The sequence below is a fragment of the Lissotriton helveticus genome, chromosome 12, assembly GCF_964261635.1.
Source record: "Lissotriton helveticus chromosome 12, aLisHel1.1, whole genome shotgun sequence".
Taxonomy (NCBI): Eukaryota; Metazoa; Chordata; class Amphibia; order Caudata; family Salamandridae; genus Lissotriton; species Lissotriton helveticus.
Window position 1 is genome coordinate 66,159,878 of NC_136073.1, and position 23,335 is coordinate 66,183,212.

At 50.5% G+C, this 23,335-nt stretch overlaps 1 protein-coding gene across 2 annotated transcripts in view; it reads right to left on the reverse strand.

Moving 5' to 3' along the window:
- ARHGEF15 (Rho guanine nucleotide exchange factor 15) overlaps positions 1-23,335 on the reverse strand; it is a 415,996-nt gene that overhangs the window by 372,647 nt on the left and 20,014 nt on the right. The window lies entirely within an intron of this gene.

Genomic DNA, 23,335 nt, shown 5'->3' on the forward strand with positions numbered 1-23,335 from the left:
ACAAACGACTGTGACATCACTCCAGGAACCAGACAAGCAACTGGGACATCACTCCAGGAACCAGACAAGCGAATGTGACATCACTAGAGAAACCAGACATATGTCTATGACATCACTACAGGAACCAGACATCAAACTGCGACATCACTCCAGGAACCAGACATCAAACTGCGACATCACTCCAGGAACCAGACAAGCGAATGTGACATCACTCCAGGAACAAGACATTCGACTGGGACATCACTCCAGGAACCAGACAAGCGACTGTGACATCGCTCCAGGAACAAGACATTCGACTGGGACATCACTCCAGGAACCAGACAAGCGAATGTGACATCACTAGAGAAACCAGACATATGTCTATGACATCACTACCGGAACCAGACAAGCGACTGTGACATCACTCCGGGAACCAGACAAGCGAATGTGACATCACTACAGGAACCAGACATCAAACTGTGACATCACTCCAGGAACCAGAAAAACGAATGTGACATCACTAGAGAAACCAGACATATGTCTATGACATCACTACAGGAACCAGACAAGCGACTGTGACATCACTCCAGGAACAAGACATTCGACTGTGACATCACTACAGGAACCAGACAAGCGACTGTGACAACACTCCAGGAACCAGACAAGCGACTGTGACAACACTCAGGAACCAGACATTCGACTGTGACATCACTCCAGGTACAAGACATTCGACTGTGACATTACTCCAGGAACCAGACAAGCGCATGTGACATCACTAGAGAAACCAGACATATGTCTATGACATCACTACCGGAACCAGACAAGCGACTGTGACATCACTCCGGGAACCAGACAAGCGAATGTGACATCACTACAGGAACCAGACATCAAACTGTGACATCACTCCAGGAACCAGAAAAACGAATGTGACATCACTAGAGAAACCAGACATATGTCTATGACATCACTACAGGAACCAGACAAGCGACTGTGACATCACTCCAGGAACAAGACATTCGACTGTGACATCACTACAGGAACCAGACAAGCGACTTTGACATCACTACAGGAACCAGACATCAAACTACGACATCACTCCAGGAACCAGACAAGCGAATGTGACATCACTAGATAAACCAGACATATGTCTATGACATCACTACAGGAACCAGACAAGCGACTGTGACATCACTCCAGGAACCAGACAAGCAACTGTGACATCACTCCAGGAACCAGACATATGTCTGTGACATCACTCCAGGAACCAGACAAGCGACTGTGACAACACTCCAGGAACCAGACAAGCGACTGTGACAACACTCAGGAACCAGACATTCGACTGTGACATCACTCCAGGTACAAGACATTCGACTGTGACATCACTCCAGGTACAAGGCATTTGACTGTGACATTACTCCAGGAACCAGACAAGCGCATGTGACATCACTACAGGAACCAGACATTCGCCTGTGACATCACTCCAGGAACCAGACAAGTGACTGTGACATCACTCCAGGAACCAGACAGACTGTGACATCACTCCAGGAACCAGACAAGCGACTGTGACATCACTACAGGAAACAGACATCAAACTGCGACATCACTCCAGGAACAAGACATTCGACTGGGACATCACTCCAGGAACCAGACAAGCGAATGTGACATCACTAGAGAAACTAGACATTTGTCTATGACATCACTACAGGAACCAGACAAGTGACTGTGACATCACTACAGGAACCAGACATCAAACTGCGACATCACTCCAGGAACCAGACATCAAACTGCGACATCACTACTCCAGGAACCAGACAAGCGACTGTGACATCACTCCAGGAACAAGACATTCGACTGGGACATCCCTCCAGGAACCAGACAAGCGAATGTGACATCACTAGAGAAACCAGACATATGTCTATGACATCACTACAGGAACCAGACAAGCGACTGTGACATCACTCCAGGAACCAGACAAGCGAATGTGGCATCACTAGAGAAACCAGACATATGTCTATGACATCACTACAGGAACCAGACAAGCGACTGTGACATCACTCCAGGAACCAGACAAGCGAATGTGACATCACTAGAGAAACCAGACATATGTCTATGACATCACTCCAGGAACCAGACAAGCGACTGTCACTCCAGGAACCAGACAAGCGAATGTGACATCACTAGAGAAACCAGACATATGTCTATGACATCACTACAGGAACCAGACAAGCGACTGTGACATCACTCCAGGAACCAGACAAGCGACTGTGACATCACTCCAGGAACAAGACATTCGACTGTGACATCACTACAGGAACCAGACAAGCGACTGTGACATCACTCCAGGAACAAGACATTCGACTGTGACATCACTCCAGGAACCAGACATCAAACTGCGACATCACTCCAGGAACCAGACAAGCGAATGTGAGATCACTAGATAAACCAGACATATGTCTAGGACATCACTCCAGGAACCAGACAAGCGACTGTGACATCACTCCAGGAACCAGACAAGCGACTGTGACATCACTCCAGGAACCAGACAAGCGACTGTGACATCACTCCAGGAACCAGACAAGCGACTGTGACATCACTCCAGGAGGGAAAGGAAACAAATGGTGCCTTTGTGTGTGTTTTGTGTACATCACCAGGGCCCATCACCAGTTCTACAAACGTGCTGATGTAGCGCCAATCTAGCTGTAAAGTGAAGGAGGCTACAAACATTTTTTAGCAAAAAAGAAAACGAGCTGGGAAAGGGCACATATTCCAGTATGAACTGGACTAGGGCGGGGCCCTTCAAAAGGAAGGCCTGAACCCGGCGCAATGGAGAAGGTGCTGTAGCTACAGAGTGCGTAGAAAAGGAGTGACTGCCGCCAGAGCTCACGCTCTGGAGTGACGGACGCTGGTCAGCGGTGAGCTCACTCTCTGTGAGCTCAGTCTCTGGAGTGACGGACGCTGGTCAGCGGTGAGCTCAGTCTCTGGAGTGACGGACGCTGGTCATAGGTGAGCTCAGTCTCTGGAGTGACGGACGCTGGTCAGCGGTGAGCTCAGTCTCTGGAGTGACGGACGCTGGTCATAGGTGAGCTCGGTCTCTGGAGTGACGGACGCTGGTCAGCGGTGAGCTCAGTCTCTGGAGTGACGGACGCTGGTCAGCGGTGAGCTCAGTCTCTGGAGTGACGGACGCTGGTCATAGGTGAGCTCAGTCTCTGGAGTGACGGACGCTGGTCAGCGGTGAGCTCAGTCTCTGGAGTGACGGACGCTGGTCATAGGTGAGCTCAGTCTCTGGAGTGACGGACGCTGGTCAGCGGTGAGCTCAGTCTCTGGAGTGACGGACGCTGGTCAGCGGTGAGCTCAGTCTCTGGAGTGACGGACGCTGGTCATAGGTGAGCTCAGTCTCTGGAGTGACGGACGCTGGTCAGCGGTGAGCTCAGTCTCTGGAGTGACGGACGCTGGTCATAGGTGAGCTCAGTCTCTGGAGTGACGGACGCTGGTCAGCGGTGAGCTCAGTCTCTGGAGTGACGGACGCTGGTCAGCGGTGAGCTCACTTTCTGGAGTGACGGACGCTGGTCAGCGGTGAACTCACTCTCTGGAGTGACAGGGCGATGGTCCGAGGGAGAGGTGTGGCGCAGTGGCCAGGGTGACTGACTTCAGAACCCGGGGGCTTACGGTTCGATCCTCGGGTCCGGCGGCAGGTTAGCCCAGCACCATGTGACTCTGGGCAATAGCTTGCTTAATCTTCCCGACGGCCCCCAGCGCCTAGAGACCCTAACGGGTGATTGTGCGCTTTACAAATGTGGACTTTACTTTTACTTTACTCCGTCAGGGGGACCCCGGAAGAGGTGTCGGTCCCAAGGAGGCATGCTCGGCGCTCCCCGGAAGCGGGCGGTGACTGGGGCCCCTTCGGCGGTGCTCGTCAGACCCGCCCTGGTCAGGGGCAGCATCCTCGGCCTTCGTCATGGCAATAGCCCCAGGGAGGCTGCCGCCGGGTGGAGGGGGGATGGGGCAAGAGTGGGGGCACAGATGGGGAGGAGGAGAGCAAGCAGGGATTAATGGGGGTTTGTCCACGACACCCCTCTCTGAGACACTCGTGTGTACGAGGTAAACACGAATGTCAACATCAATAGATAAACACTTCTATTGTGTTATCGATAATGTCAGATGATCAGAGCAGAAGTATTTTTTACAACACGAAAGATCTCCTTGGCAACAAGGGCACTCGAAACGATAGATCGCTCGTCACAGCTGTCTCGTCAGGTGAGGCAGACCTGGCTTTTTAGTAAAAAGCGAATTGCATGCTGGAACTTGTAGTTGATACTCCGTCAGTAGTGCGGGCCTAGACGTGTCAGAATAGAGTGGTGTTGGATACAAAGACAGGACTGCTCGAAGGTGACAGAGATCCTGGCTGCTACGTTAACCCACTGAGCTACCTTACTGAGATTGAACAGTGACATGCAGGGTACAAATACATCTCTGCAGCAGCCCTATTAACCTACTGAGCTATCCTAAATAGACAAACACATATGACCTGATTGAAGCAAACAGATCTCTACAGCAGGCACATCACCCACCGAGGTATTATACAGGATTTCATTAGGTTTTCCTACACAATACATTCCAACTTCCAAGCTGTCTCTTTCAGTCTCTCTTCCGGATATCTCTTCCACCGCACAATCAAGGCACGCCCCTCCTCTGCAGGGAAGCAGCCCCCTCACCCTCTTCATCAGCCCTGGACAGCTCACCCCCTGCGGCCTCGGCTGCCGACCCCTTTAGTCATGCCTCGGCCGGGTGTGCAGCCGGTGCCGCGGCCCTCCACGCCTCTGATGCTGGGGGCTGTGATGCGGAGTGCTTAGAGAAGTCTCTTTCCAGTAGAAAGTTGTCAAAGGCAAGAAAGATGAAAAGCTTTCCTGCCCCAGCGTTCCTCCCAGGCGTGTGGGGGGAGGCAGGGGGGTTAACTCAGCTTCTTCTAGGCCCCACCTCACCCCACCGTGTCGGAAAGCTTTACGAAAGACCCTCTACTTATAATAATGTTACCATTTTTTAGGTCTCGCCTGTCAATGCGCATGCGCATTGAGCAGAGCGAGACTATAGGGCTTTAAACAAAGTTTACCTAACTGCGGCGATTTGGTGCTGTGCCCGTGGCTTTTAGGTCAATGCGCTTGCGCATTGACCTAAAATGCGCGTGCACATCACCAAATCGCCGTCTGTTCCCTCAGCCGCACTCCTCCCACACCTTTGAAGTGAAGCTTAGCTTCACTTCAAAGGCCCGGCTGCTTCACACCCTCATGCCGCTCTCCCCGCTCCGCCCCCTCCCCTGCCCACCGTGTGCATTTCTCCTCCCCCCCCCTCCCCACAGCAATGCCCTCCGTCTTGTTTCCTTTCTTGTTTTTCTTTCAGGTGAGATATCTTTCCATCATTTGCGATAATACAGTTCTCATATGCATTTTTTTAAATTATTAGCAGCATATACACAGGCGCCCCTTCGGCGCTTTTGCTCTCAACCCTACTATCCTGTCAGCCGCATCTCTATAAGTTACTCGAAGCATGGCCTGACATGTGCACAGCTTATTCCGGCACCACCATCCTGCCAGACGCTTCTGCTTTGTTCGCCCACCGCATGGCCCTATTTGTGCACATTTTACTTTCGTGCATACCCTTACCCGCAGCCTCTCCTTCCCCACTTCTGCCTTTTCGGGTCTCGCGCTCACCGCAGACCCCTTCACATGGCTCACACCCACCTTTTTTTCAGGTTACCATGCCATTCCCCACCTATCCCCCAGCCATTTCCGGGTAGGACGCGTGCACCCAGTGGACTCTCGGCCTTGGCCCGCTTATTCTGCCAGCCGCTTCTGCTTTGGTCGCCCACCGCATGGCCCCATTTGTGCACATTCACTTTCGTGCACTCCCTTACCCGCAGCCTCTCCTTCCCGACTTCTGCATTTTCGGGTCTCACACTCACCGCAGACCCCTTCACATGGCTCACACCCACATTTTTTTCAGGTTACCATGCCAGGTTACCTCACTCACCCTCAACCCCTCACCCTCACTCACCCCCTCACCCTCACTCACCCTCAACCCCTCACCCTCACCCTCACTCACCCTCAACCCCTCACCCTCACTCACCCTCAACCCCTCACCCTCACTCACCCTCAACCCCTCACCCTCACCCTCACTCACCCTCAACCCCTCACCCTCAACCCCTCACCCTCACTCACCCTCAACCCCTCACCCTCACTCACCCTCAACCCCTCACCCTCACTCACCCTCACTCACCCTCACCCTCACTCACCCTCACTCACCCTCACTCACCCTCACCCTCACTCACCCTCACTCACCCTCACTCACCCTCACCCTCACTCTCAACCCCTCACCCACCCTCACTCACCCTCAACCCCTCACCCTCACTCACCCCCTCACCCTCACTCACCCTCAACCCCTCACCCTCACCCTCACTCACCCTCAACCCCTCACCCTCACTCACCCTCAACCCCTCACCCTCACCCTCACTCACCCTCAACCCCTCACCCTCAACCCCTCACCCTCACCCTCACTCACCCTCAACCCCTCACCCTCACTCACCCTCAACCCCTCACCCTCACTCACCCTCACTCACCCTCACCCTCACTCACCCTCACTCACCCTCACCCACCCTCACCCACCCTCACTCACCCTCACCCTCACTCACCCTCACTCACCCTCACTCTCAACCCCTCACCCACCCTCACTCACCCTCAACCCCTCACCCTCACTCACCCTCAACCCCTCACCCTCACTCACCCTCAACCCCTCACCCACCCTCACTCACCCTCACTCACCCTCACCCTCACTCACCCTCAACCCCTCACCCTCACCCTCACTCACCCTCAACCCCTCACCCTCACTCACCCTCACCCTCACCCTCACTCACCCTCACTCACCCTCACCCTCACTCACCCTCAACCCCTCACCCTCACTCACCCTCAACCCCTCACCCTCACTCACCCTCAACCCCTCACCCTCACTCACCCTCAACCCCTCACCCTCAACCCCTCACTCACCCTCACTCTCACTCACCCTCACTCACCCTCAACCCCTCACCCTCACTCACCCTCACTCACCCTCACTCACCCTCAACCCCTCACCCTCACTCACCCTCACCCTCAACCCCTCACCCTCACTCACCCTCACTCACCCTCAACCCCTCACCCTCACTCACCCTCAACCCCTCACCCTCACTCACCCTCAACCCCTCACCCTCACTCACCCTCAACCCCTCACCCTCACTCACCCTCACTCACCCTCAACCCCTCACCCTCACTCACCCTCACCCTCACTCACCCTCACTCACCCTCATTCACCCTCACTCCCTCACCCTCAACCCCTCACCCTCACTCACCCTCAACCCCTCACCCTCACTCACCCTCACCCTCACTCACCCTCACTCACCCTCACTCACCCTCACTCACCCTCAACCCCTCACCCTCACTCACCCTCACTCACCCTCAACCCCTCACCCTCAACCCCTCACCCTCACTCACCCTCACTCACCCTCACCCTCACTCTCACTCACCCTCACCCACCCTCACTCACCCTCACTCACCCTCACCCTCACTCACCCTCACCCTCACTCACCCTAACCCTCACTCACCCTCAACCCCTCACCCTCACCCTCACTCACCCTCAACCCCTCACCCTCACTCACCCTCAACCCCTCACCCTCACTCACCCTCAACCCCTCACCCTCACCCTCACTCACCCTCAACCACTCACCCTCAACCCCTCACTCACCCTCACTCTCACTCACCCTCAACCCCTCACCCTCACTCACCCTCACCCACCCTCAACCTCACTCACCCTCACCCTCACTCACCCTCAACCCCTCACCCTCACTCACCCTCACCCTCAACCCCTCACCCTCACCCTCACCCTCACTCACCCTCAACCCCTCACCCTCACTCACCCTCAACCCCTCACCCTCACTCACCCTCAACCCCTCACTCATCCTCACCCTCACTCACCCTCACCCTCACCCTCACTCACCCTCAACCCCTCACCCTCACTCACCCTCAACCCCTCACCCACCCTCACTCACCCTCAACCCCTCACCCTCACTCACCCTCAACCCCTCACCCTCACTCACCCTCAACCCTCACCCTCACTCACCCTCAACCCCTCACCCTCACTCACCCTCACCCTCACTCACCCTCACCCTCACCCTCACTCACCCTCACTCACCCTCACTCACCCTCAACCCCTCACCCTCACCCTCACTCACCCTCACTCACCCTCAACCCCTCACCCTCACTCACCCTCAACCCCTCACCCTCACTCACCCTCAACCCCTCACCCTCAACCCCTCACTCACCCTCACTCTCACTCACCCTCACTCTCACTCACCCTCAACCCCTCACCCTCACTCACCCTCACTCACCCTCACCCTCACTCACCCTCAACCCTCACCCTCACTCACCCTCACCCTCACTCACCCTCAACCCCTCACCCTCACTCACCCTCACCCTCACTCACCCTCAACCCCTCACCCTCACCCACCCTCACTCACCCTCACTCACCCTCAACCCCTCACCCTCACTCACCCTCAACCCCTCACCCTCACTCACCCTCAACCCCTCACCCTCAACCCCTCACCCTCACTCACCCTCAACCCCTCACCCTCACTCACCCTCACCCTCACTCACCCTCAACCCCTCACCCTCACTCACCCTCACCCTCACTCACCCTCACCCTCACTCACCCTCAACCCCTCACCCTCACTCACCCTCACTCACCCTCACCCTCACTCACCCTCAACCCCTCACCCTCACTCACCCTCACCCACCCTCACTCACCCTCACTCACCCTCAACCCCTCACCCTCACTCACCCTCAACCCCTCACCCTCAACCCCTCACCCTCACTCACCCTCACCCTCACTCACCCTCAACCCCTCACCCTCACCCACCCTCACTCACCCTCACTCACCCTCAACCCCTCACCCTCACTCACCCTCAACCCCTCACCCTCACTCACCCTCAACCCCTCACCCTCAACCCCTCACCCTCACTCACCCTCAACCCCTCACCCTCACTCACCCTCACCCTCACTCACCCTCAACCCCTCACCCTCACTCACCCTCACTCACCCTCACCCTCACTCACCCTCAACCCCTCACCCTCACTCACCCTCACTCACCTCACTCACCCTCAACCCTCACCCTCACTCACCCTCACCCACCCTCACTCACCCTCACTCACCCTCAACCCCTCACCCTCACTCACCCTCAACCCCTCACCCTCAACCCCTCACCCTCACTCACCCTCACTCACCCTCACGCACCCTCACTCACCCTCACTCACCCTCACCCTCACTCACCCTCACCCTCACTCACCCTCACCCTCACTCACCCTCACCCTCACTCACCCTCACCCTCACCCTCACCCACCCTCACCCTCACACCCTCACTCACCCTCACTCACCCTCACCCACCCTCACCCACCCTCACTCACCCTCACCCTCACTCTCACTCACCCTCAACCCCTCACCCTCACCCTCACCCCTCACCCTCACTCACCCTCACTCACCCTCACCCTCACTCACCCTCACTCACCCTCAACCCCTCACCCTCACTCACCCTCACCCTCACCCTCACTCACCCTCACCCACCCTCACTCACCCTCACTCACCCTCACTCACCCTCACTCACCCTCACCCTCACTCACCCACCCTCACTCTCACCCTCACTCACCCTCACTCACCCTCACTCACCCTCAACCCCTCACCCTCACCTTCAACCCCTCACCCTCACTCACCCTCACCCTCACTCACCCTCACCCTCACCCTCACTCACCCTCACTCACCCTCAACCCCTCACCCTCAACCCCTCACCCTCACCCTCACTCACCCTCAACCCCTCACCCTCAACCCCTCACCCTCAACCCCTCACTCACCCTCACTCACTCACTCACCCTCACTCACCCTCACTCACCCTCACTCACCCTCACTCACCCTCACTCACCCTCAACCCCTCACCCTCACTCACCCTCACTCACCCTCACCCTCACCCTCACCCACCCTCACCCACCCTCACCCTCACTCACCCTCACTCACCCTCACCCACCCTCACCCACCCTCACCCACCCTCACCCACCCTCACCCACCCTCACCCTCACCCTCACCCTCACTCACCCTCACCCTCACTCACCCTCACTCTCACCCTCACTCACCCTCACTCACCCTCAACCCCTCACCTTCACCCTCACTCACCCTCAACCCCTCACCCTCAACCCCTCACTCACCCTCACTCTCACTCACCCTCACTCTCACTCACCCTCAACCCCTCACCCTCACTCACCCTCACTCACCCTCACCCTCACTCACCCTCACTCACACTCACTCACCCTCACTCACCCTCACCCACCCTCACTCACCCTCACTCACCCTCACTCACCCTCACTCACCCTCACTCACCCTCAACCCCTCACCCTCACCCACCCTCAACCCCTCACCCTCCCTCAACCCCTCACCCTCACCCTCACTCACCCTCAACCACTCACCCTCAACCCCTCACTCACCCTCACTCTCTCACCCTCACTCACCCTCAACCCCTCACCCTCACTCACCCTCACCCACCCTCACCCTCTCACCCTCAACCCCTCGCCCACCCTCAACCCCTCGCCCACCCTCAACCCCTCACCCTCACTCACCCTCACCCTCACTCACCCTCAACCCCTCACCCTCCCTCACCCTCAACCCCTCACCCTCACTCACCCTCAACCCCTCACCCTCACTCACCCTCACCCTCACTCACCCTCAACCCCTCACCCTCACTCACCCTCAACCCCTCACCCTCACTCACAACACATATTGTGTTACAATAGGTGTCACATTTGCGAAAGATAAAACTATTGGCATTGTAAATAACAAAGCTATTAATTTCGCTATTTTCAAAACAAGCACATAAATAAAAAATGTGTCCTTTACAATACCAATAGCTCAAACTTTCCTAATGCGAGACCTTTTGCATTGCTGTGCTTCTCTCCCCTGCTGCACTCTCCTGCTCTCTAGAGATGTGGCCTAACGACCAGAGCTGCCATCTAAGTCACGTAAATACAAAACATGTTGCATTCCAAATGCTATAGGTGTCACATTCGCGAAAGTTATAACTATTGGCATTGTAAATGACAAAGCCATCAATTTAGCAATTTTAAAAACCAACAAATAAATAAAATATGTCATTTACAAGACCAATAACTACAACTTTTCTAATGCGAGACCTATTGCATTTCCAATGCTTGTTTCATATAGCGCTTCAACCTACAGTCCTTTCGTTTCTTAGTGCTGCAGATAGCAGGTGTTACTGTTAACCAATTAAAGGGTCCTCGTTCTACCAATCTGGGAAGCCGGAGATGGGATTGGACACGCAGATCACCTGATGTCAGCAGTGAGCACCAGATGTCAGCAGTGAGCACCAGATGTCAGCAGTGAGCACTTAATTTACCAATCCATCAAGAGACGCCATCTTCTCTTTGTAGCCCGTTTGTGAATTCCAGTTCTCTATTCTACCTCTTTTCTGTAACTCATTGACGTTCCCCGGCCTTAGCGCTCTCATTGTGTGGCTAGAAGTCCTTCCTTCAAGGCGCTCTGCGTCTTCCACTGGACAAGCCCCGGCACCGGATCGAACTCGACAGGCCCCTTCATGGGCCGAAAGTCCCGCGAGAGCCTCTTCCCGCGAAACTCCCTCTCAGCCAGGGGGAGACATCTCTGCGCGCACCTCGAGGCCTGAAGGGCGGGACGGGACCGACTGCGCCCAAACACCACCGACCCCAGTACCCACAGGGGCGTGGCTAGCAATGGTGCAGCAGGTGCAGTGGCACCAGGGCCCATTGCACCCTGTTAATTGATGTACTGTACCACCCCAACAGCAGTCAAAGGGGACATTTTCCTTGACTGCACCGGGGCCCATGACTTTCTTGCTATTACTGCCTTACGCTAAACTGTGTTTTCATTTTATTATCCTTGTTTTTAATCTATTTTATTGCATTACACTTTCCTATGTACGCTTTTATGATACACCCTGTGAATCAAATAAAGAGGATTTGAATTGAACTGACTTCCTTGCTATGCTACTGAGTAGACAAGCGCACCTCCAAAATTGACCCCATTTCCCATCCGTTGGCCAGCAGGCCTACCAGCACAGCCCTCTCTCCTGCGCGCGCTTCCGCCCCCACCTCACGCGCAAGCACGGCGACCAGTTGTAGCCGCAACTGGAGCACTCGTCCAACCAGATTAATTATTTATTATTAATTATTAATTTAAATTAATTTAATTTAATTATATACTTTTCATTTTTAACATTAATCTAATAATTAAATGTAAATACAGAGATATTACACTTAATATTTTACTTGAGTATTAATACTTGAGTATTTTTTTATTCTAAATTTGAACTATTAAATATAACTAAAATATTTTATTTAATTAATTTACAAATACCTATATTAATTATCTGTAAATTATAAACTTAATTGTTTACATTTTAAATTATTTTTTATTTTACTATATATTTTTAAATAATAATAATTTATTTTATATTTCATTTACAGTCAAATGAAACATAAATAAAAAATAATACTTACGCTGTAATAACATGCGTTGTAATAGCACCTGCGTTGTAATAGCATGCTTTGTAAAAGCACCTGCATTGTAATGGATTAGTTGTAATGGCACTGCGTTGTAATAGTTGCGTTGTAAAGGATGTTCCCCGTCCAGCCCCGTGGACAGCACCCGATGCTTCCCACATAGGTCACACTATACAACAAAATGCACCCTCCCTCCCAAACTCGCCCAGTGGAATCACCCCCTACCTGTCCACTCAGGAGAGCGCCTCGTGGACTCACTAGCAGTAAGAAGCGCTACGTTAATATAAGAGGGTCTTTTGCTTGACTGTTGAAGCCTGACACAATGACACAATAGGACACCGTAGGTTGACGCAACACATTTTTTTGTTGCAGATTTATATAGCGCGTTATTGGAACGCTTTACACACGCACCAGTTACCTTACACAAGGACACGTTCATTTTTGGGCACAGGGAGATTAGGTGATTTGCCCAGAATCACAGGATGCTCAGCCGAGGCTCGAACCCTGGTTTCTGCAGCTCTGACCATAAGGCCACGTTCCCTCACACAGCCGAATTTTATTTAAATCATTGTAAACATGATTCTCACTATATTTCTCAAGGTTTGACGATTCTACATAGTGTGGCTCTTTTTTTTTGCAATCAATAAAGGTCACTTCCTGTTCGTCCTCTCTTTGGAATCCTGAATTTCTGAGGCGGAAGTGAGACACGCTGTGAGAGGAGCAGAAGGGCAGGCGGGCCTGCTTCCCTGGACTCCCCATCTGTCACTGCCTCCCCCCACACACACAACCTCCTCCCGGCTGCGCCAGCGACGGCTGGAACGGTGTCTCACCATTTCTTGGAAGGGCACAACACTGGCAGTTCACTCCAGATTCCAATTATTGAGGGAAGCAGACAGGGGAAGGAGTCTGGGTGCGGGGCGACTGACAAAAAAGATAGTTAGACGCCCTAAAAAGGAAGCCCCGCACCTACTGTGAGTTTGTACAGGAACGGTGTGACGCAGAGCAAAAAGGCACAAACAGGAGCGGCCATGAGTGTTTCCACGCAAAATATATTTTGAGGTAAAAAGTTGAGAGAAGGAGTGTAGTGGATGATATGTGGAGTGGAATTATTTGGGTCGGATTGGAATAGTTTATTGTGGGATTGTGTGGCATGGAATTCTGTGTGCAGAGTGGGGTTATGTGTAGTGGAATTATGCGGCGTGGATTTGTGACAAGGTCTCTGCTGAACACATGCAAGTGAAATCTATACAATGCACACACGTAGCATTTAAAGAGTTTTATTTTTACTTTGCCGCTGGGTTGGATCGTTCACATTCCATTCCTCAGGCATGGCTTGCGTGCGACAGCAATGCAGGTGAAAAGCAAAATGCGGAACAGGAAATTAAAAGTCTGATATTTGCTCAGATCTTGTGCTGTTTTTTAAATTATTAAATTTAAATAAATAGTAAATGAAGCATTAAGCGGGCAACGTACCGGCTTGATTAGCAGAGTCAACCGCACAATCTCAAAGAGGTGATTTTTCGGACCTACCAAACACAGTATTTTTGCACGCCTGTAAAGCAACTTCTCTCTCAATACACCAACCTTATGGTTACTAGATGACTCCATGTCCTCAAGGCTACTAACTTCCTGCCCTGAGCTTTCCGTTAACAAATTGCACCCTGGGGTTGGTATTACTTGTTTCCACTAAAGAAAAACCAAGTGAACTAATAAGTGAAATCAATAAACTGAAACAGGTGTACCCCAGAATGAAGAGAATAGCCGTGGAGACATGCGTTTCTTGTAATCTTCACCATGTGAGTTCTACGCCAATGTCTCACACGTCCCCCGAGAATGTACGCAGGAATGGTTATAATGCCTAAACAGCAGCCTTTAGGCGTGTTGCACTAACATACTCTTTAGGACTGTCGCAACGCGGCCCTCAGGTGAGCTTTATGCAGTTATGCGGGGATGGACAACCCTCTTCCTTTCTATTAACCCCTTCCCTGCTGGGCACATTCCCCCGCTGTGCTGGGGGAGGGGCGGCGCGCACAGCGCCCAGGTGCTCATGACGAGCTCAGCTCAGCATGCGAGCGTTCTGAAGGCCATGACGAGCTGAGCTCGTCATGAGCATGCAAGGGGTTAATTAAGCACGCACTTCAGCCGCAGTAAATGAGCACACAAAACAATGCGCTGCGCTGCCTATCAAGCGGCTTCTGCGAGGGGCGGTAGGTCGCGCATAAATTCAGAGCCACCGCTTTTACCCACACAGTGGCCATAGAGGCATCCAGCACTGAGCCGGGCACGAGTCAGGGTGGAGGTTCCACTAGCGTTTCTCACGGCGCAGAAGCACCGCCACAGAGCGCGCAGGTCAAGAAAGAAGCAGTGGACTAAGCCACCGCTCCCAGCACTTCGCTCCTCTGCTGCAGGCGTTGCTGTCTGACGTCACCCAGGCAACTTGCGTGATCATACGCGAGTGGTGAAACTCTTCTCACTCAGTGAATAGCTTTGGGTCTGTTACATGAGCCCCCCCTATTCAGCCTGAAAAAATACTGCCTTATTTTGGAGGTAAACATTAACTGACACATCTTCCCCTTAAGCTGTTCAACTTCTATTCTCATTCTCAAGAAACTTACGAAGACCTTATATTATCAATGCACTTTGGTTTTAACTGTCTTGCATTAACCCATTGGCTGCTTCCGCTTTTTTGCGGCAGTGCGGCCGTTTTAAAAAACGGGTGCGGTCGCGTCGGCCATAGGCCGACGGCAGCACCAGCGAGGTAGTGCTGCCGTCGGCCAATGGCCGACGGCAGCAGCCAACGGGTTAAAGAAAGAAAAACTACCATAAATATTAAGGAAAACAAGCAGTGATGAGGGAGGAGGTGGGGGCACGGAACAGGCGCCCTCTGAAACAGCACCTGAAATTTGATCTCAGCTTTAAAATTTTCAGCAAAAGTGATGAGATAAGAAAAGATTTACAGGCCTGTTTAAAAAACGGTGCGGTGCTCGGAGCAAGTAAAAACAGGAGCGATCGTGTGAATTGCTTTTCAACAAAGAAAAAGTGATTCTTAAAACAGATGCTAAAATGTGATCAGTGCATTGATATAGTAATTGGTCCCTGCTCTCAGAGTGCTAAACACAGGAAGAGACATGACACATGCATGCTAGGGACAAATGGGGAGAAAGAATAGGAGATGGACGATAGAGCCAGCAAAAGGGAAGCCTATGGACGGGCTTAAGCCCACAAAGCATATACAATATGTCTCGAAGAGACACCGCAAGTATTGTCTAGCTGAGACCTAAAAAGAGGGTATGCCCTCTCTTTGCATAAAAACCCACTTTCAAACTAAACCAAAAATAAACAATTGGCAAGCGGAATATTGCAGTACACTCCTACACGTAATGCAAACTCCCTGCAAAATGATACATTTTATATGGCCTATCCTTGGTCAGTTGTCATGAAGCAAAATATAGTGTTTGGAATGGATCTTGAGTGCAAGTATCACGCAAGACCACGCTGGCTCACCTTTACATTGTCATGCAACATTCAGCATTGCGCCAAAAAGGCATCCTTTAATCGAACAGGACTCTCTTCTAAATTTGGCGCTACACCATCTTTTCTAAACATTCGAAATGCAGATTTTCGTGCAGCGCTTCCTGATTTTTTGTGAATCTGGGTATATGGCTTCAAGATCACTTTGCAATGCGGAAGGACGCGGATGAAATTGAAGGGAAAAATTGGCACGATTGGTGCAGTTTGTCAAATTCAAAGAAAACCTCAGTTTTTGGGATGAATATCAACGCATAGTCTACAGGAGAGAGAAAGTTGATTGAGAAAAATAAATAAAATTACCCTACCCATACTTTTTAGCTCTTCAATCTTTATTGAAAACCCTACAAAAGCTTTCCGAAATTAGAGATTAATAATGTATTCAGAGGGACGTGGAATTGTAAACTTTACCGTGGAGAAGCGTGGCTCAATGGTTAGAGCGGCAGACCCTGATGCAGAGGTCTGGCCTGGGACCAGGGTTCAATTCCCGCCTTGACGGCTCTTGGACTCAATTTCCCCGGACCTGATAATTCTCGCCTCGGTGCCTAGTCTAATCATGGGTCCCACTCTGGGCAATAGCTTGCTTAATTCTTCACAATGGCCCCAGCAGCGCTTGCTTGGATGCCTGGCTTCACCTTGGGGGTGCCCAGGAGTGGACATTTTACAGGAAAGCCAGGATGGGTTCCACAGCGCTACGAGGCCTCCGGGTAGAAGTGCGCTATATAAATACAAACACATTTACATTTACAGCTAATACAGGATATTTGAACAGGTTAAGACTTTTTTTGTTTGTAATTATTTGAATGCCTTTGGCAAAAGAAGGGAAATTAGTACTGCAAAATGCCACTGAGGCAAGCAAGACCATGCAGATGTTTTTGTAAATTCTTTGCACAGATTAAATAAAATTCTGGGCAAAAATATACATTTTCTTTTAATGCTTCATTAAAGAGTATATGGTAGTGAAGGGAAAGAGCAAAGTGTACAGATATTTATGGCCTTCATATTTGAGGGTGATGTTTTGTTCACACAATGTTCAAGTGCAATTTAGATGTTTATGAAAGGATATTTTTGTAAATAATTTTTTTTGTAGTGGGTATTTTTAACAGGTCTCTCAAAAATAATGATAACTCCAGATAAAAAGCGGCACATTTTAGGGCCATCTGATGATTTCAGAAAGCGCTTCCTATCCCGGAATCAGCCACAGCCCATGCAGGTAAAAGCGGTAGAGCCAGGTGAGGGGGATGGGGGATCTCGACCGACGATGAGGAGGGAATATTATTTATTTATCCAATTTTCACTCGTTGTTGTCGGCCCCCCACCAGGCCGCACTACTCTTGGGCCACGGCTGCCGGGAATCATACCCAAGGGTGGTGTGGAAGAGAAAAGATTGAGAGCATCAGGACTGGGAATTGTGGAAAGAATGAAAAGGGGCGGGGAAAGACAACAGCCTAAAGGCAACGGGTTAATTTTCCCTTTGTACTATGAACAGCCAGGTTCAAACTGGGCAGAAAAGAGGGGCTTGGGTGCCAAAATAAAAGATCCCCACATTAGCAAATCAGATAGCTGAAAATGTGTCCCACATTTACACATTTAGTCAGTTTTTTTCTTGTAAAGACACACTGTACAAGTGTTTTGCAAGGTATATGTGAGAAAATGCACCTTTTTGCTTGGTCACCCCCATTTTTTGCTGAATTTTATTGCAGGTGTTTAGAGTATGCAGACTGGGGCGCTGCTGTCCAGTGCCCACTACATATGCTCTAATCCCTAAAATGTAGATGTTGGCTAATCCCCGATTGGTGTATTTAACTTTCTCATAAGCCATACTACAGGGTGCAGAAATAATACACCCATGGTATAGAAAGTTGAAAATGTCACCTGGGGACTTCAGCAATTATTAAGCCATTCACTAGTGTGACAAAGAAAAACATGGCTTTAGGCCTACCATTGTAGCAAGACTGCCACAGTCTAAAACCTCCAATGCAACCTGTTAAATTAAATACTAAAAACCTCCCTTTTGAATATTAGTAAGTCGTCCCTATGTAGGCCTCGAAGGCCACCAGGTAAAATGCATGTTATTTAAAAGTGGGACATGTAGAAAATTAATGTTAATGTGCCCGTACAGTGACACAGCCTAAAAAAACATTTTCACTATGGCAGGCTTAGATGGTCTATATAGAAAACCAGAGTAGAGATACAAATACTAGTACTGTAATGGTACCAGCTAGGCAAATAATGAAACCACTATTTTTAATAGTATTGAGAATCCAACTCAATGACGAAGTTGGATTTTTAATAAATAATACGGAAAAGCAACTTTTAGAATGTTCCCTTTATCTGCATGAGCTATCACAGACTAATTAGCATTAGCCTCTGCTGACTCCAAAGGTTCCCGGGAAGAGGAGTGAAAGAGGTGTGAAATTACTCCCAGAAGCACACAATAGGCTGATTTTAATTGGCAGAGATGACTCCTCTGAGCTGAATAGAATAGAGGTTGTAGCCCTTCTGTTGACACCTTATTGCCAAATCCTGCCTAATAAGTCTGATAAGCCACATGTAACACTTCGGCAAACTTGAAAATAAGAGACCAAGATGCCAGGACAATTTGTGTATATCCCCTGTCTGTTTGCTGAAGGACCCTGCTTTTGCCCTACAAGACTTCTGCCTCTGGGTTTATTATGGGTGCAGTGCCGAACTCAAACTCAATTTTAGTGTTAGATGTGGGAGGACACTAGGATTACCATAGTACACTCCTCGCTCACACCCCCAGCCTCAGAACCCAGGTTGAGTGTGGTGGAAGACGATTGCCCTGAAACATTGCATTTTGGGTGTGCTTGCAGTAAAGCTAACAGGAACTACTGCAAAATGGATAGGTCCGGGCCCGGGGAACTTTCCTCCATTAGTCAAAGAGGAACCAGGAGTGTCTTAGGGTATTCCTCCCCCCTCACAGGCTGGTGACCAAAGCTGGACCCTCTCACAGCCTTCGTCGGAACACTGCTGGACGTGCGAGAGCACACCAGGCAGACTGAAGCTCCTGCACTTGGCATCTGCGACCTGTGAGAAGCACGCGACGAGGTTGGACCCCCTTCAACTTGAAATCCAAGGACAGTAAGATCTCAGAGGACCATAGCTCCAATTCCCTGATTGGCTCAAGGAACACAATAAAGCATTTCTGTGAAGAATCCCAACTGACCAGTGGCAACTGGACCGGACATTGCTGTTGCCCTCTGGCTGATGACCGGAGACTTTCAGAGTGCTTCCTCTGGGGTCCTGGGGGCCTTGGAAGTGTCCTCCTGGGATTGTTTATGCACCAAAATAAGGTTGAGAACTTTTTAACACTTTAGTTCAGTGCTTCAATGGGACCGACCACGAAAAGTCTCCGACCGGTAGTTCGATGGTGTGAGGTTGAAATTCTAGTTTGTCTTGCATGGGGAACAGTTCTTACTCAGAAAAATGACTATGTCCCTTTTGTAAATGTAAATCCGTATTTGTAAAGCGCAAACTACTCACCCTTTCGGGTCTCAAGGCGCTGGGGGCCATTGTGGAAATTTTGTGAGCTATTGCCCAGAGTCACATGGTGCTGAGCTGAGCTGCCACCGGAGCCGGGGATCGAACGGTGAACCCTGTGCTCCGAAGTCAGCTGCCCTGGCTGCTGCACCACACTCCTCCACTGGAACTTTTCAAGTTCCAGTGGCCCAATCTACTTGGTACATCTGTCCCACGCTCCATCGCAGTCAGCCTCAAACTCAGTCAGCCTCAAACCGCGCCTACATTCAGATCTACAGTACCCATTGACAGACATTGGTGCTGTGCGCCTCTTAGCACCTTTTCCACTTAAACTCTTTACAAAAGAGTATCTCTGGTTTCCCTTATTGCATTTTTGCTGTGTTGGGTTGGTCCAATTTTGTTCATTACATTTTTCTCTATTTTTATAAATTTTAAAGGGAGTTTTATTGTGTTGTATTTTTGAGTTTTTGGCTGTTCTAAATGCTTTCCACATTTTCTCTATGTTAGGCCGGTCTGCTCTGTGCTACCAAGGGTTGAGATCAGGTTTAAGTTACTGACACCTTTACCTGGACATAACAAGACAGTGAGTGACATTATTCCTTGTAGTGGACACCAATCCACCCAACTCAAAGCGCCTTCTTACAGTTTGGGCGACTGCACGCTATTGTGCTTCCTGCAGGCGATGCTAGTGGTAATAGGAGGGAAATCAACAGTAAAGTCCAGTCCACTAGACCACATAAGAGGCCCACAAACAGCCAGAAAACTAGCACACACTCTTACCCATCGGACCAGCCCTTCTGGCATAGCTACATAGCCCTACAGACCAGTTTGACCTTGTTAACAGCCAGTTAAGTTTAGTTATAGCCTATTTTTAAAGCACATCATGTACATCAAATGCCACAGATGTAAAGAGTTCAGCTTACAGCAGATTGGTAGAAAGAGCTGTATATTTTATATGTTATCACACCAAGCTGCCTTTCATCAATCAATCAGTCAGTCCATTTATAGAGCGTGCTACTCACCCGTGAGGGTCTCAAGCCGCTGAAGGGGGGGGGGGTGCTACTGCTGCTCAAAGAGCCAGGTCTTGAGATGTTTCCTGAAGGCGAGATGGTCTGGTAGTTCTTAGGTGTGCGTGGAGGGAGTTCCACGCCTTGGCCGCCAGGTAGGAGAAGAATCTTTCTCCGGTGGTGGTTCTGCGGATCCGTGGGACGGTGGCGAGGGTGAGGCTGGCGGAGCGGAGTTGTCGGGAGGGCGTGTAGAACGAGAGTCGTCTGTTGAGGTATTCGGGGCCCATGTCGTGAAGAGCCTTGTGTGCGTGGGTGAGGAGCCTGAAGGTGATCCTCTTGTTCATGGGTAGCCAGTGCAGGTTTTTCAGGTGGGCGGATATGTGGCGAGGAATGTTGAGGATGAGCGCTTTCATCTGGAGTGCCTTGCTTGTTTAAACCTATGAGATAGCGCTTAAGCTAGTCTTGACCTTGATAGCGGCATCCACGAACCAGGAGGTTGTGCTGCCTTTCTATAGTGCACACTCAGCCCTTAGTGTGGCATCGCAGCGCTTTTTAGTAGTCCGAGTAGAGAATTTTCTAATGCTTCTATCGAAGACGAGCCAAGATGTTTGAAAATATACAGGGCAGCCTGGATTTCTCAGCAAAGGCAACACGCATTGGCCAAGCTCATAGGTCAGGCTTTAATAACACGTGTAGCCATAGCACATTAGAGAAAGACACTTGAGAGGCAAAGCAAGCATGGACAAAGTGGGCTATCGACGTGAAGTAGTCCCTCGTGCAGTTCAATGCAAGCCCTGGATTGTCGGTGGAAACATACAACGAAAGAGCCAATAGGCTTTAGGTAAGAAATGAATATTCCACTGTGCTGAACCAAGATATAATTGACAACGTCGCTAGCCTATGGCTGAGAAAGACCAGTTGAACAAAGCCAATGGTTTAAGGGGGTGGGTCTGAAGTCCACTCTGTATATGTTGTTAGTAATGACCCATTCTGCTCCATCTTACTTTTTTCTTGCTCCACCTGTCTCTCCACCCCCCAGTCCCTTTAATCCACTCATGTTTCCCTGATCCTACCTTCCTATTGGCTTCACAGCAGATCTGATGAGAAGGGATCCATGCAGGGGAGGGAAGGTGGGACATCTCCCCATCACAGAGTCCAGCTGTCACTCACACAGAGACAAGACAAGCACCCGGACAGGCCTGCAGCTCACAAGCAAGAAGGCGTCCTCCAGCCGTGTTTTGCTGGTGTCTGGCTTAGTAAACACTTTTCCTGGAAGATCACACACCTAGCATTATTTCACTTCAAAGCTCTAATTATTGGGTGCTGCAGATCAGCAGCCTGAGGGAAAGGATGACTCTTGAAAAGGGCTGTGAGATCTGGAGACAGAATCATGCAAACGAGGCCACTGTGTTAGTTTAGAAAATGTTGGCTCGTACAAGGGGAATAAACTCAGAAATTAAATAAATCTTTTTCTATGCCAAGATTGCAGTGGTGAGTAAAAAGAACCCGGAAAACACGAATGCTATAAAATCAGTAGGCGAACTTCATTTAGGAACCCATATTTTTAATATTGAAAAAAAAAACATTTGAATGTTTGAATCCAACAGTGGTTCAATGCTGGCAGCGAGGCGCGAGCCTGTGTACTGAATTTATAAAGTGCAAACACCTACAAAGCAAGGGCACAATGTAGAAGAGACACTATTACAAGAAGGCAATGGGAGTCTATGGCAGGTGGTAGTTACTTTTAAATAAAAAAATGTAAGCAGTGATGAACCTCATACATAGTTGACATCCTGCACTGAACAAGCGTCTCGGGGTTACAGAGACAGACAAGTGTGCTTACTGTGGCCTGCCTTCTGCTTGAGGTGTGAATGAGTCCGTCATTTAGTAAACCTCCACAATCATTTATGAAAGGTTTTTTAGGTCTTGCCCAAGGCAGCACATGTACTGCCTCTTGCCTGACACATTGTTTTCTAACAGTGGGCTTAGAGGCCGTCCATTGCTTACCATTGGTTGGCTCCATTGTCCCGCTCATTTATTTGCTTCTGATTTGTCAGCTGACTTGGGCTTCCTTCCTATTCGTGTTTTTTCCCTCCCCTGGAGCATTGATACATTGTGTCCTCTCATTGTTTGTTGTTTTAGGCGCTATTTTTTTCTTTCTGGTTAAGCGCTATACGAGTGTGTGTGTTGTTCATTCATCTCCCTTGTGTACTCTTCCCCCATCTGTGTTCCTCACCCTTCCCTCCTTCTGTTGTCCGTGCTGCTTGCCCCCATCTGCTTCCCTCTTTGCATTATCCATGTTGCTTGCACCCACCCGGCCACTCTCTCCCTCTGTTGTCTGTGTTGCCCCACACCTGCAATAACTACAAGAAGTGCTATGACACTGGGACCGCTGGCTGCATCATAACACTTATTTTACCCCACGCCCTCAGTTGCCCAGGTTGATAACCAGACGCTATCCGTGCTGCCGCCTACCCCACAATTAAAAAAGTGCTGTAACCCAGGCAGTGCTGGCAGTTGTCCGTGTTGCCTCCTGCCTCACCAGTCCTCCCTCAAAGCACTAGGACATGATCAGCACTTTCTGATTCATAGCACTTTAAAAAAACCATGCTGCACAGCAGCCACCCTTCTGTACAATATGTTAAAAAACATTGACAAAGCCAATATATCTCTCAGAGGCAAGACCTATGGCTTTGCCAATGCTTGC